This window comes from Struthio camelus, chromosome 8 (genome assembly GCF_040807025.1).
Source record: "Struthio camelus isolate bStrCam1 chromosome 8, bStrCam1.hap1, whole genome shotgun sequence".
Taxonomy (NCBI): domain Eukaryota; kingdom Metazoa; phylum Chordata; class Aves; order Struthioniformes; family Struthionidae; genus Struthio; species Struthio camelus.
The window spans coordinates 33638812-33651467 of record NC_090949.1 but is presented as its reverse complement, the minus strand read 5'-3'; the positions used below and the strand labels follow the sequence as shown (position 1 = coordinate 33651467).

Below are 12656 nucleotides of genomic sequence, written 5' to 3'. Positions count from 1 at the left end.
TGGGTTGGGGAGGTGAATCAGATCTTATCTGGAGGCTGCAGAAAGCTTTTTCTTTGTAATTTACCTCAGTTAGCTAGAGCAGGAGTGCTTTTACGCCTTGTTTGGAGATTCATGCTAGTGAAGTAACAACCACCTCGGGAATGAGCCTCTCTTCCTGAAGAGACTTATGTACAGAAGCGCATGACAGCTGCCGTTTTCTGCGGGTCTCCGTTTTAGAGAAGCTGTTATCGCAGAGTAAGTTTAATGGCTCGTGAATTTTGTGTCGAAGGGAGAGCGTCTCCGCGACTCCTGCTCCGCTTGCGACAGACCAATTGGCTGGGCAGCAAGTGCATTAGGTTAAGCATGCGCTTCCCCCATTGACTCCGGCGGTAACGGCCCTAAATGCCTCATTAAATTTTCACGGGTGACTGAGAGAAGCCATGAGAAAAACGCCACATTAGCGTGACGGCGGAGCCCGCCGACAGCCGGCGGGGGGCCAGCCCGGCCGCGGGCGCGGAGCCGCCGCGGCTCTGAGGGAGAAGCCCGGGCTAACGGCCCTTCCCGCCCTGGCTAACCGCCCTGCGCGGGGCTCCCCCTCTCCCCCCCGCGCCGAGGGTCCGCTTTTACCGGCACCGCTCGATTAGCGCCGCCTTATTCCCTCGCCGCTGCCCGGGACGCGGCTTGAGCGCGGTGATGGAGGAGCCGGCGAGGCGAAGCGCGGCGCAGGGCGGCGCTGAGGGGCGGTTTGCCGCCTAGGGGCTGCCCCGGACCCGACCCCCTTCCCCGCTCCGCGGGGCGGGTGACGGTTTAGGGGCGAGCGGACGCGCCGCCTTTCCTCGCCCGGAGCCGGCGAGAGCCCCAGCCGGCTCGTCCCCTCCCCGCTCACAGGCGGCGCCGAGACCCCCAGCTCGCGGAGAGGAGGAGCAGACCGACCCTCCTCAGCTGCTTCCCCCCCCCCACCTCTGGCCTCAGCGCCGCGCTGGCGGGGGGCCGGGGAGGGCAGGCAACGCGGGAAGGCGGCTCTCCCAGCATGGACGAGCCATGTGTATCCTAAGGAATAACAGCAGCTGCTGCGCCCACGATGGGGAGCAGAGGAATGCCAGGAGGAGAGGGCTCGCTGGGCGTGCAGGTGAGGGCGCCGGCTCCGCACTCCCCTCGGCGACGGCGGCGGGCGGGCGGGCGGGCGGGCGCCCCTCCTCAGGGCGGGCGAGAGAGGCGGGTGCCCGCGGCGCTGGGTGCGCGTTGGGCACCGCTGCCGCCTGGGCGAGGCGGGGGGGGCCCGCCACCCCCTTGCCGCCGCGGGCAGGGCGGTGTGGGAAGGCAGCTGCTCCCCGGCGGAAGTTTTTTTGTTGTTTTTTTTGTTGTTTTTTTTTCTTTTTTGCCTGTCCTCTCACGCGTCCCCGCACCTGGAGCCGGGGGGGGGGTGGAAAAGAGATGAAATCTCTCGCAAGTCGTGGCAACTTGCCGCTTTAGTGGGGCGTGCGCCTTTCCCACGGGCGGCCAAGTGCCGGGGCCAAAGTGGCTTTTCACCCCCCCCCCCCGTCCCTTAGAATTAAAAAATAAAAGCCAAGAGGAGAGAGGGACGCTCCCGCGGAAGCGCTGCGCCCGCGACCCACCGGCCGCTCCCGGCCATCTTCGCGCCCCCCCGAGCCCCGCCGCGCCGGCACGGTACGGTAGTGTACGGTACGCGGGGGGGGGGGGGAGCGGGGGCTGCTCTCAGCTGGGTCTCCAGCCTGTTAGCTCCGCTTTGACTAGCTGGAGCCGCTGCCCCCCCCCCCCCCCCCCACCAGCTGGAGGTACCGCGCCAACCCTGGCTGCGCCGGGGCGCCGCGGCCGTTGGGGCGCGAAGCGCCGCGCGGGAGCGCTGAGGAGCGGCGCGAAATGGCGCCCGGAGCGGGGCGTCCGTGCGGCGTCGTGCCGGCTGCGGGGGGACCCGCTCGTCCTCCCGAGCTTGAGGGGCGGCTCGGGGCTGCTGCCTCAAACCCGCTGCAGGCGCCGTCTTGTCTTTCGGGAGGAGGCCCCCCCCCCCCCGGCTCGCCGCCTGCCCTCAGCGCGCAAAGAAGCGGGTGACAAAAGTGACGGTAGCTTGGTGAGGTGCTGGGTTCCCTTATGGCCTGCGAAGCCTCCCGTTCTTCATTTTGAAAAATGAAACTGAGTTAGGGTGTTTTTTTGTAGGTAAGGCCACTGAGTTAACAGCGGCGTCCTAAGTTACGCTATTGAATTCGTTCAACTCCGAAACACGAGTGCCCATCGGCCGTGGTCCGTGGGAGGGCACGCGAAGGGGCCCGTGGCGCGCTCGGACTAGGACAGCGGTGACAGGAACGGTCGGCGAGCGGCCGGGCCTGGCGTGAGGCTTGGAGCCACCTTTTTTGCTTTGTGTTTGCCAGGCGTTTCACACAACAGCAGTCCTTAGCCGTGGCCAGCACGTTGCACCGCGTGCATCGCACGAGCATTAACGTAGAGAGGTGGAGAAACGGGACCGCAGGTCATCTGAGCAGCAAAAGCAAGGCTTGTTTTGGGGTTGAGCAGTTTTGGAGCTTGCACTTGAAGGGGGAGTCTTGATTGCACTGGGAACTTCTGTTTCTTTTGTGCATTGCAAAACTGTGAGCTGGTTTTCAGGTCTTTCCCCCCCAGTAGTTTTAAAAGCTCGGTCCTTGAGACTCTTTGCTATTTGTCTAAATTCTGAATGCATGTCTGAAACACTTAATCACGTTTATTGTTTTCAGCCACTCAAACGGAATAAAAATTACTTATCGTTGATGAAGCTTATCTCGCAAGCTGTTTCACAGTATGTTTCCGTTGTGAGACACAGCACTGTGTTAACTACTGAAGGTTGTATTGTTTATCGTTCTTCCCCCCCCCCCCCAATAAGGCCAGTATCAATCTGCTCCTTGCTACTATATTCAAAAATAACGGGAGAGGGAAGTTTTCACCAGTCTGACGTTTCTATTCATACGTGAGATTTGGATGTTTTATGTTTGCTCTCATGCTAAATGCAGTTGATACCTAAAAAAGGGAATTTAGGTGCTAAGCTTAAAGGCACACTTCCAAACTTTTAAAATCAGCTGTAAGTGGAATTAGTGCCTGATGCACAACTGTGGTTAATTTCTTTAATCACATATATTGCACCTCCCTGAAACATGGGATTCCTTGCTCCTTTGTCATTACCACTTGATTTCATTATGAATTTAAAAGGTTCTGTTCACATTGGTCTAGAAGTTCAGATTTATTGTTTGGAGTGTTTTTATATAGATGTTGATTTTGGACTGTACCTCACAGTCAGTTTTGCTGTACTTTCTGAGTACCATGATGGAGGACACCATCATGTTTTCTTGTAGGATTACCTTTGGGACTTCAGTGACTGCACACATCAGTGGTTTCATCTTAGCAGGATTGAAATTGATTTTTCTTCTCTCTCTCCCTTTATTTATTTATTTATTTTTAACTTAGCTAGTGAAAGACCCTGTTTATGTCCTTTGAGCTATGGCCCCACAAGATGAAGTGACACCAGTAGTGGAGGATGTTGGCTTGAAGTAGCTGCTACGAGGGCAAAAGTAGTGGTATCGGAGTGAATGCGTTGTCCAGAGGTACTTGGCCTGCTTGGATCTGTGAGCAAGCCACAGTTCACAGCCATGTATTGGAAGACCTCTGTGTATGTGTATCAGAATAATCATCTTAAGCCATGAATCTTGTGATTTTCTTTTAAAACTTTCATGAGACATATTCCTGAGGTTCGTTCTTGAGCAAAATACAGAAAGATTTGTCCTTCCCCCTTCATCCTTTAGTTCTAACAGATCTGCTTTTTTAAATTGTTTTTTATTTTGGATTTCAAATTTTGCAAGATGTTTGTATGGAATTCAGCAACTGCTAAGCTGCTTATTTAAATATTGGTTTCCAGTGTTAACAGAGGGAGAACCTCAGTTTTTACAGTTGTGTTCACGTTTTGAAGTGGTTGCAAATACTAGTAAAGAGGACCAAGACTTTCTAAACATTATCTTTCAAATTAACTTTCCAAGTCAATATTTAGTCAAGATTTTGATGGTTAAAATTAACTCTCCGAGTCAATGTTCAGTCAAGGTAACAACTTCGTTTTTACAAGCAGTACCCAAGTGTTCTTGCAAAGTTAATCAGAGTTCCTGGATCACAGTACTTCTGATCAGCCAGTTATTTAGGAACAGAAATATGTTATTATTTGGTCTCATGTGTGTCCTGTACTAATTGGTATTATTTCAGCAGCGCTTGTTATCAGCGCTTCCATGGCTCCATTCCTATGCTACCATCTACCTTTGTGTCTCTTAAGGCATTTACGTGTGCATCGGCTACATGAGATAAAATAGGTTCTGTGCTATCCTATAGATAGGAAATTGAGGCATATAGAGATGGGAGATAGCTCCCAAAAGGGGATGTAAATCCTCTCAACGTGTAGCGTAGCAGCAGCACATGTTCAATTCCAGGAGTGTTTCTGAACTGTTGGCCAGGCACACCTGTAGGCACTTGTACAGCCCACAGAGACACGTGGGTACTTACAATAAAGCAATCACTGGATTAAAAAGCAAAAACAATTCTGGTATCTGGGACCAAAATGATGGAATTGAGTATGCTGGTGTATTTTCAGTGCAAGATTGAAGCATATTGTAAGGTGGGAAAGAACTTGAAGTCCTTACTGCAATTATTCACTTCTTGGAGTTGAACAGAGATCTTGGTTCTTCCAGGTTGTCATTTAAGTCTCTTCAACTGACACTAAAATCACTCTGAACTTTTATTGTGACGGATATGCATGTATATTTATGTTACTACTTGCAAATGTGTTCCATGCCGTTACATGGGTATTACAGTAGATACTCATTAGGGTTTTACAAATCTAAATATCAAGTGCTGCTCTGCAAATTTGTCAGCCTTTGTAAGGGAGTGCTTGACTTCATCAGTAGTAGCGTTTTATTTTGAGTATTTTGGTAGAGTAGAATGAAAGGTATGTATTCTAACGTGAGTAATTAATTAGATTTCAATTTCATACCTCAAGTTGACACACAGAGAACCTTTAACTCTGTACTTTGCCCATAACACTGGATTTTGCCCAGTTTAGCTGCAGCAAAATTACATTTCATGGCCCTGGTTTAAGAATTTCATCCACAAATCAATTTTCCATTTCTGCTTAAAAGCAGCAGAATTGTCCTATCTTAGTGAAAGTAAGTAAACCCGGTACCGTGAGTTAGAGAAAAGTTGCCACATTGCATACATGGGTGGCATTGCACATGGTAATTTTGCACAGCCATCGCACACGCTCTCAAATGTTATGAGGTATAAGTGATGTTCACGTATTTTAACTGTGCAATATGAGAAGTTCACTTTCTTCTGTTTGGAAAGAGCACTTAATTGTTTAATCAGAAAACACTAAGATCTTATGTAGAAGCAGTTACTATGAAAACTCTTTATCTTTTTATTTGCAGTGGTTGTCACGCGTAAATCCTCTGTTAGAATCTGCTGGCCTGAGCCTTGCTGGGTAGAGTGGGGTCTGTGCAACCTATTTCTGGTGGTGGATCTGTTTCAAAATATGTGCCCTTTTGAAACAAATGAGATCAGAGAGAGACCTGTCAGCTTTTGTCACTTAATCTGTATGTGACCTTTTGAGGAGCTTGAGTGAAGCTCAGGCCCTGGGATGGCAGTTGTGCAGGTGAAGTGTCTGTGCAGGTGTGGAGATGGTAAGTTTTTGCATCGCCAGCTGTGGGGAAGCAGTATTTCCTAATCAAATACATCCACAGTGGAGCAAGAGGACCTCTGGGAGGCTACTTGTCATGTCTTGCTGTGAACTAGTCTTCTTCGGGCCAGCTACGTCAAACAGCTAAGGTCTCGTGGCCCCTTGGAGGCATGCAGATTTAGTTAGGTGGCTCACAAAATCAGACAGGATAGTAACTCTATGGACAGGCTTTTTTTCACCTGTACAGTGTTCCTAAACACGAGTGTCGTGGAGCGGATGCAGGGTAAAGTTTTCAGGCTCTAATCCTTTGCCCTCTTTATGAATAGTGCTTTCCCTGTCATTCCATTACTGTTTGTTAATGAGGATCTAGTTACTTTCTTTCAAGAAATGTCTAAGGTAAAAAAAAATAGGGCAGTGTGATGCTGAGGTACACAAAGGCACTGTTACTGGTTTGTTCTGTACTGAATTTTATGTATTTATGTATGTGTGTATTACATATAAACACAGATTTATTAGCTGCTCTTTTCATTATATAAAGACTTCTCCAGTCTCCGGATATTGTCAACCAGCTACACTGAAGAGATTTTTTTTTCCAGCAAATAGTGATTACTCTTGTGGGTAGAGGAACATAGTTTCTTGAGAGTCTTTGTAATTCCCCAAGCCCAAAGGCAAATGAATAGAAATTTAGTGGACCACCTAGTTCTTGACATGGAATTCTCCAAAGAGGAGTCTGACCTAATTTATGTTGTATTGAATCAAATAATCCTATCATGCATGTGTGCTTGCCATTTTATTTTCTTTTAGCAGGCGTATTGCTGTCTTGCAAAAGCTTCAGATATAGATGTTGCTAGCAAATGTCCCTGCGGTTTTAGGATCTGCTTTTCCTCAGTGAGTAGTTACTGGAAAATTACATTTAGAGGACACTTGTGAAAAAAACAGGCTATCAAAACGCAATGCTAAAGCTGTTGGAATTATTCACACCTGAATGCGAGTATATCATTGTTTAATAATGAGGGTAGTCAAGAGTCCTCAAATACAAAGTCCACCTGTTATTATTAAAGGTGGAGATAGAACCTCCCCAAAGTGCTTTCTATAGCAAAAAGTGTATTTATCCTTGCCATCAGCATAGTAGGGATACAGCGATGTGCTTCGCTTTGGGTGATTATTATATTTCTTCTTTGCAGAGTTGCTGCTGATAAGTGGTGCTGGATCTATTCTTGGGGCCAGCATGCTTTGGAGTTAATTGGGGGCTGATTAGCATCCAGACACTGTCGTTTTGGCCTGTTAAAGCAAGTCCTGGTGTGCAAATCCCTTTTCTGGCATTATTCTCTAGATAATAGGACCCATCAATCTATCTGTGTTAGGTCCCAAGATGGGTTCTGAAGCTTATCAGTCTCTCTAGGTATAGTCACGCTTTGGAAAAGAACTTTTTAAACCTGTGCAGTTTTAATTCTCGGAAAGCTTAGGAAAGTTGAGGATCTGCAGAAAAAGATCATAGCAACAGTTAGCTGAAAACAGTTCTTTGCTTTTAGAGTGAATAGGTATCTCAGCTGCAGTGACTCCAAAGCTTATTTAGTGTCATTCAGGGAGGTTTTGCCTAAATCTCTCTTGACAAGAGTTGCTTTTCTGCTAAAAGTGTCTCTCTTCTCTTAAATGCAGTGTTAAAAAATCTCTTAACTGGAAAGACAGTTTTTTTTTTTTCCTCTCCACTTTCATTTTTAGAACAGCTGAGCATAAGTGCTCCTTTAGAATGGATGAATGATTAGCAAGTTAATAATTTTGACAGTCACCAGGTGACTCCTTGTTTTAGGCCTATGTAAAATAAGAGGGGCCTTGCTTCTTTTCCAGCTGTGGAACAAATTGTATGAGGCTACGCTTTCAGTGGACCATGTGTGGTTAACACAGGACACAAAATAGAATAATGAACTAGATTGTGTTCTTAGCCCGTAAAATGGGTTTACCTTTGTAAATGATAGTTGAAACCAAAAGGAGCTTCTCAACTGATGCTTTAATGATAATTCCTACAGTACGATATTCCTGCGGTTTTTCTTTTCTGGCTCTCTGTAAGATTCACAGCCTACTTAGGTAGGAAGAAAATCTGAAGTCTAAAGATGATTGGTTACAAAACTTAATGATAGTAAAAACATATACTGATGTAACTTTTAAACAGTACTGAATTATATATAATTGGCAATTTCCAATAAATACAGTATGTTCCCAAGTTACAAAGGGTTCTGCAGTGTTACTATACTGAAATCCTGGGAGAACTTGTCATTTTTTTTAATCATATCTGGGAAGGAGACCTGCTCTAAGACCAGCTACTGTAGATTGAAAATTGACTAGCTAGCGCATAACATAAAGTTAGTGCGTAATGTAAAGTTAAGTAGCTTCCTGAACCAACAGTTGCCTTAATTGCACCTACCAAGAATAATGTTATCAGTGAATTGGAATGTATAAATAAGATTATTGAAATTTGTAGCTTCAGATTTAGAATTTGGAGATAAACTTTAAGTATACACATTTGTAAATGAAGGAAAAATTTGAATTACTGGGAATCCAATTGATATAATAAACATTTCTTATTTTTTCTTACATAACTGTCTTGAAACCTGTTGAAAGATTGGTTACCTAAGAGTAGCAGGAATCACATTGGGCGTTTCTCAACCTGCAGGGTAATAAATATTTTCTCAGTGCTTGTAGTGACTGATGTGGGGAAAAAAAAATGTGAGTGGTCTCTGTACACTATACAAAAAAAGTATCTGCTCATGGTTACCTGAGATACAACCCTTAATAAACTGTGTGAAAGCCGCAAAATAGAGCACTTGAGCTTAAACTGAGCGTTCAGACTTAAGTGTGATTATTCAGGTGCCTCAAGTAGTTCCTGAGATGAAGGCAGAATGAAGAGATGCAACGTGGCAGGATTTGGTGCTCGGGCAGAAGCAGACAGCGTGTTAGTAATTTGACAGCATTTCCGGGACCTGTCCGTCTCTGCCTGGAGCCTGGCCATGACCGTTCAGTTGGCATGTGCTTGCTGCCAGATTAACATGTAGTAGGTCACTTGAATTCTCTCCTTATTGAGTTCATACCTTTCCTTTAATTCTCATAGTGGTGTCAGTATTGACAGGAGGAAAGAAAACTGACTCTGCATTTAGAATGATGGATATTTTTAACAGATAGTTAAGAATTTCAGGTTTTTTTTCTTTCTTGTATAACCTTTAACAATCAAGTAATTTTTACCATAGTGTATTTAGCTTGTGGCTATGGTGATGTGGGAGACTATTTGCTTCCTTGATCTTTGTTAGTTCTTGAAATTAACTGTGAAGAGCTACTAGTGTGCTGATAGTTTGCACTTCAGGGCATTGCTGCAATAGAGGATTCAGGGCTGGAATTTCCAGTTCAGCTATGAGATTAAGCCAAGCATAAAGGTAATTATGGGGAGGGGAAAAACAACCACAGTACTTTTCAACTTTAATGCAGTCCAACTGGTATTCATGAAATTGTACTGCTGTTCAGTTCATCAGCAGTCAATGCAGCAAATATTCATATTTCAATTTTCCCATTCCTTTATGTAATAAAATGCTGTTAAGCTATTTTGTTTGCTACTGCCACCTTTTGTATCTATTTTCTTCAAGCTCTGAGGCATATTAGCAAACTGAAATCTTGTAATGCCAAGATTAGATGACCTCGGAGGTGTTTATGTCCTAACTGTAGCAGCTATGCCACTAAAATCATGGGTCTTCCCAGTAGAAGTGTGTGTGTGTGTGTGTGTTTCCCTCTTCTTCCCCCTTTTTGATCATGATAGGATTTTCATCCCTAAAAGTGCATCCGCATTTAAATGTGGTCAGCGTTCCACAGTGACGCTGGCAGTAGCATTCGGAGATATTAAGTCTCCTGTTTATTGTATTAGAACACCTCGTAATTGACTGGAATAAAGACTCCTATTTTTAATTATGCTGTAATTAATACAAAAGAAATCAACAGGAAGTGCTACTTCACACAGCATGCTGTCTATTTGCACAAGTTTAAAAACAATAAAAAATGTCAGTGAACTTAAGGATTATGAGTAGTTTTGTGTTTCTGCTGAAGTAATCAAATCTCAGAAAGATTATGGCTTCAGGACAGCTTTCCACCCTCTGGGTGACAGTTTTCATATATTCAGACTCACTTTTATTCCCTCTGAAAACGAGAAAAATAAAGTGGTGAATAGTCCTAAAAAGGATAACAAATTGAATTGACCACTTAACTGTTCCTGGCACTCAAATCTTAAGATCTTAACCTCCCTAGTGGTAGAGAGAGCTATTCAAAAGGACTGTGTGAGTGTTACAGCTGATGATATTTGGTAAAGTTCTTTTAAATTAGAAGAACTACAGTGATTTGCATCAAATGGGGGCTTGTCTGCTGTTGCTATGCTACCTTTGTAGCAAACGCTAATTGATTGCAGTGCATACAGATCCTCAGAGAAAAGTGAGAATTGTTACTGAGTGAATCCCACTGGGCCAGGCTTCAGTTTCTGGATTTTAGCACGGGATGATTCTGGAGAGGACATGAAATCCTCTTTATGCTGTAGAACACGAGAAAAATAACTCTGCCATAGCTGTAAAACAGTTCCTGAGATTTTGGCAACCCCAGTTTTCGGGTCGGAAGAGAATAGCAGGTGATTTTTGTGAAGGGGCGTCCTCTGTGCAGCTTCTTTTTCTGTGGCAGGACTGTTCATCCAGCAAACCACTTGTATGTGGTTGTCCTTGTTGACTGCGGTTTTGTTCTCTTTCATGTTTTGTTCTTACGTAATTTGTTCAGTTGGGCTCCTGGATAGGGTGAATAGAGAGGCCCTTCCGTGGGATGGTTCAGTCATTCACCATTCACAGTAGGAGAAGCCTAGTTCTTTAGCTTCTAACTAGGTGTCCAGGTCTTACTGCAGCTCAAATTTAGGTGAGATTAATCCTATTCTCAGTCTTGGAACTGAGAAGTTCAAGTTCTAGCCGTCTTTCCCAGAGAGCACAGATCCAGGGGGCTGGATCCTATGTATCAAAGTCTGAATTATTGCTCAAGTGTGCGTAGAGAGCTACTGCTGTTCTTTTATGCTGCGATCATCTTTGATGCAAAGAAGGGATTGGAAATGGTCCATAAATAATCTGGGTGGCTGATTCTATTAATCAGTGGTTTTTTTAGATAGGACCTTCTGGCAGAGGGGAGAAAAAGTACAGATATGTGTCATGACAAAAAAGGTACAGTCATTTGTTAGGTAGATGTAATAATGCAAGAAGAAAAGGTTGTATTGATGCATATAATGTTGATTTTCATCTTTTTGGCTAGAAGCGTATACATAACTTGCATGTAGATGATGAGTAGAGCAAATATGATGATTTGGGTGTCTGTAGTGGACTACTTCAGATAATAATTTTTCTCTTTTTGGTAGACTGTGCTCTATTATCTCTGGCTCTGTCACCATGGTTTTCAGACAAGTACTATTGTGTTGAATGATAGAGAGTGTATTTCATTTTCAAATGTGGGCAGATATTTTCAGGAGAGAGACTGACTTCACAGCTTTGCAAGACTGTCTAGAATTTGACTTGTTAGGAGAAATGGGCATCAAGAAACCAGTAGCAGTTGTGCTGACCTATATGTAGGTATAGGTACATAGGTATATGGTATGTATGTTTTCTTCTCTGAAAAACACTCAAAAGATCAGTGAAGGGTTACTGTTGTCTTTGAGTCCTCATACTCAAGGGATTTTGGAAAATAAATAAGTCCCCGTCTCCCCCCCCCGCCCCAAACACCTCGGAGGATTCTTTCCCCTTTCAGATAGGAATGGCCCAGTTATTAGGGGAAAAAGAGCAACTTCAATCTATGTTATACTTTACAAGAACAGATGTAGTTTGTGATAGCTCTCTGGTTTTCACATTAAATTGGTGCTCAGAAGCTCTGTCTAGTGTTAGAGAAGTTTGTGATGCAGCGTTTGGTCACAAAACAGGCTGAAGTATTTCTGTTAGACTTCATCTTTAACAGTTTTAATCTCCCTGCGAATGATAGCAAGATTAATACACAGGCTGTCATAAAGGCTCTATCTAAAGTCTTTATTGGAGACCTGATTATTCGAATCCACAGTTGCTTTCTTTATGAAGATAGACTACACAGGATACATTAGAACATACGGCTAAATAGAATGAATTATGTGTTCAGATGTATTTCAGCTTGTAAATGTGGCAAAGTGTGAAAAGTGAAGAAAATCTGGTCCACCTGTTCTAAAAGGGTGGTGGTATCTGAAGGAACATTTCCAGTGCTTTATGATGAGGGGACTCTTAATAGTGGCTTTTATCAGATGATGAGCTTTATAGGTTCCCGAGGAATACAGAGAACAACATATGTTTCTCTGTTATTCATGTGTTGAGAACAAATGGCTTATTTATAGGAGAACAACTTTCAAGGATGATGTAAGTACAAGAATGAAGTTCTTTATGAAAATTAATCTGTTGCACATATTCTTTATTGTTGTAATAAAAGCTTAAAAAGTAGACATGGGAGACTGGTATGCCTGACAGCCTGGACTAATATCAGTTCAGGAAGCGCTTTTTGAATAATTTCCTGTAAATAAAAAGACCTAATGTAATGTTTTGGTGAGAACATGTAACTGGTAATGATTCTTAATGCTTCGCAATTGTAGTAACGTGGGAGGAAAACTTCTTGATCGCGGCTTGGCAGTTCAGCAGGTTTGTAATGCTTTGAAAGGAGCTCTGAGCTAGATGAGTTACGGCAGCTACTTCTGGGGAGCGTATAAGGTGTAAACAAACAAGTGAGGACGTTGAAAGCGGCACCAGGGGTGAGATAGTGCAGAGAGGTGGCCTAGCTTACCTGTGGAGCGCGGAACTGGGCACAGAAGAGCTGAATGCTTGTGAATGTAGGAGTCTGGCTATGGTGTGCAACTGTTTTGCCTGAGTGAATCAAGGTGTTTGGTTTTTTCTTCTTTTTTTTTTTTTTTTTTTTT

General features: G+C 44.3%; 1 protein-coding gene across 33 annotated transcripts in view; it reads left to right on the top strand.

The window, feature by feature from the left end:
- The window catches only part of DAB1 (DAB adaptor protein 1), a 507009-nt gene that overhangs the window by 336204 nt on the left and 158149 nt on the right, over nucleotides 1-12656 (top strand). For 6 of the 33 annotated variants that reach the window (XM_068953310.1, XM_068953309.1, XM_068953296.1 and 3 more), the window contains exon 1: nucleotides 777-1108. The exons of 24 other annotated variants lie outside the window; for them this stretch is intronic. The gene's annotated coding sequence lies outside the window, so the exon portion shown is untranslated. Of the gene's footprint in view, nucleotides 1-6; nucleotides 235-654; nucleotides 1109-12656 lie in introns of those variants that run through there. 3 more of the 33 variants (XM_068953302.1, XM_068953301.1, XM_068953306.1) reach the window with 2 other exon arrangements.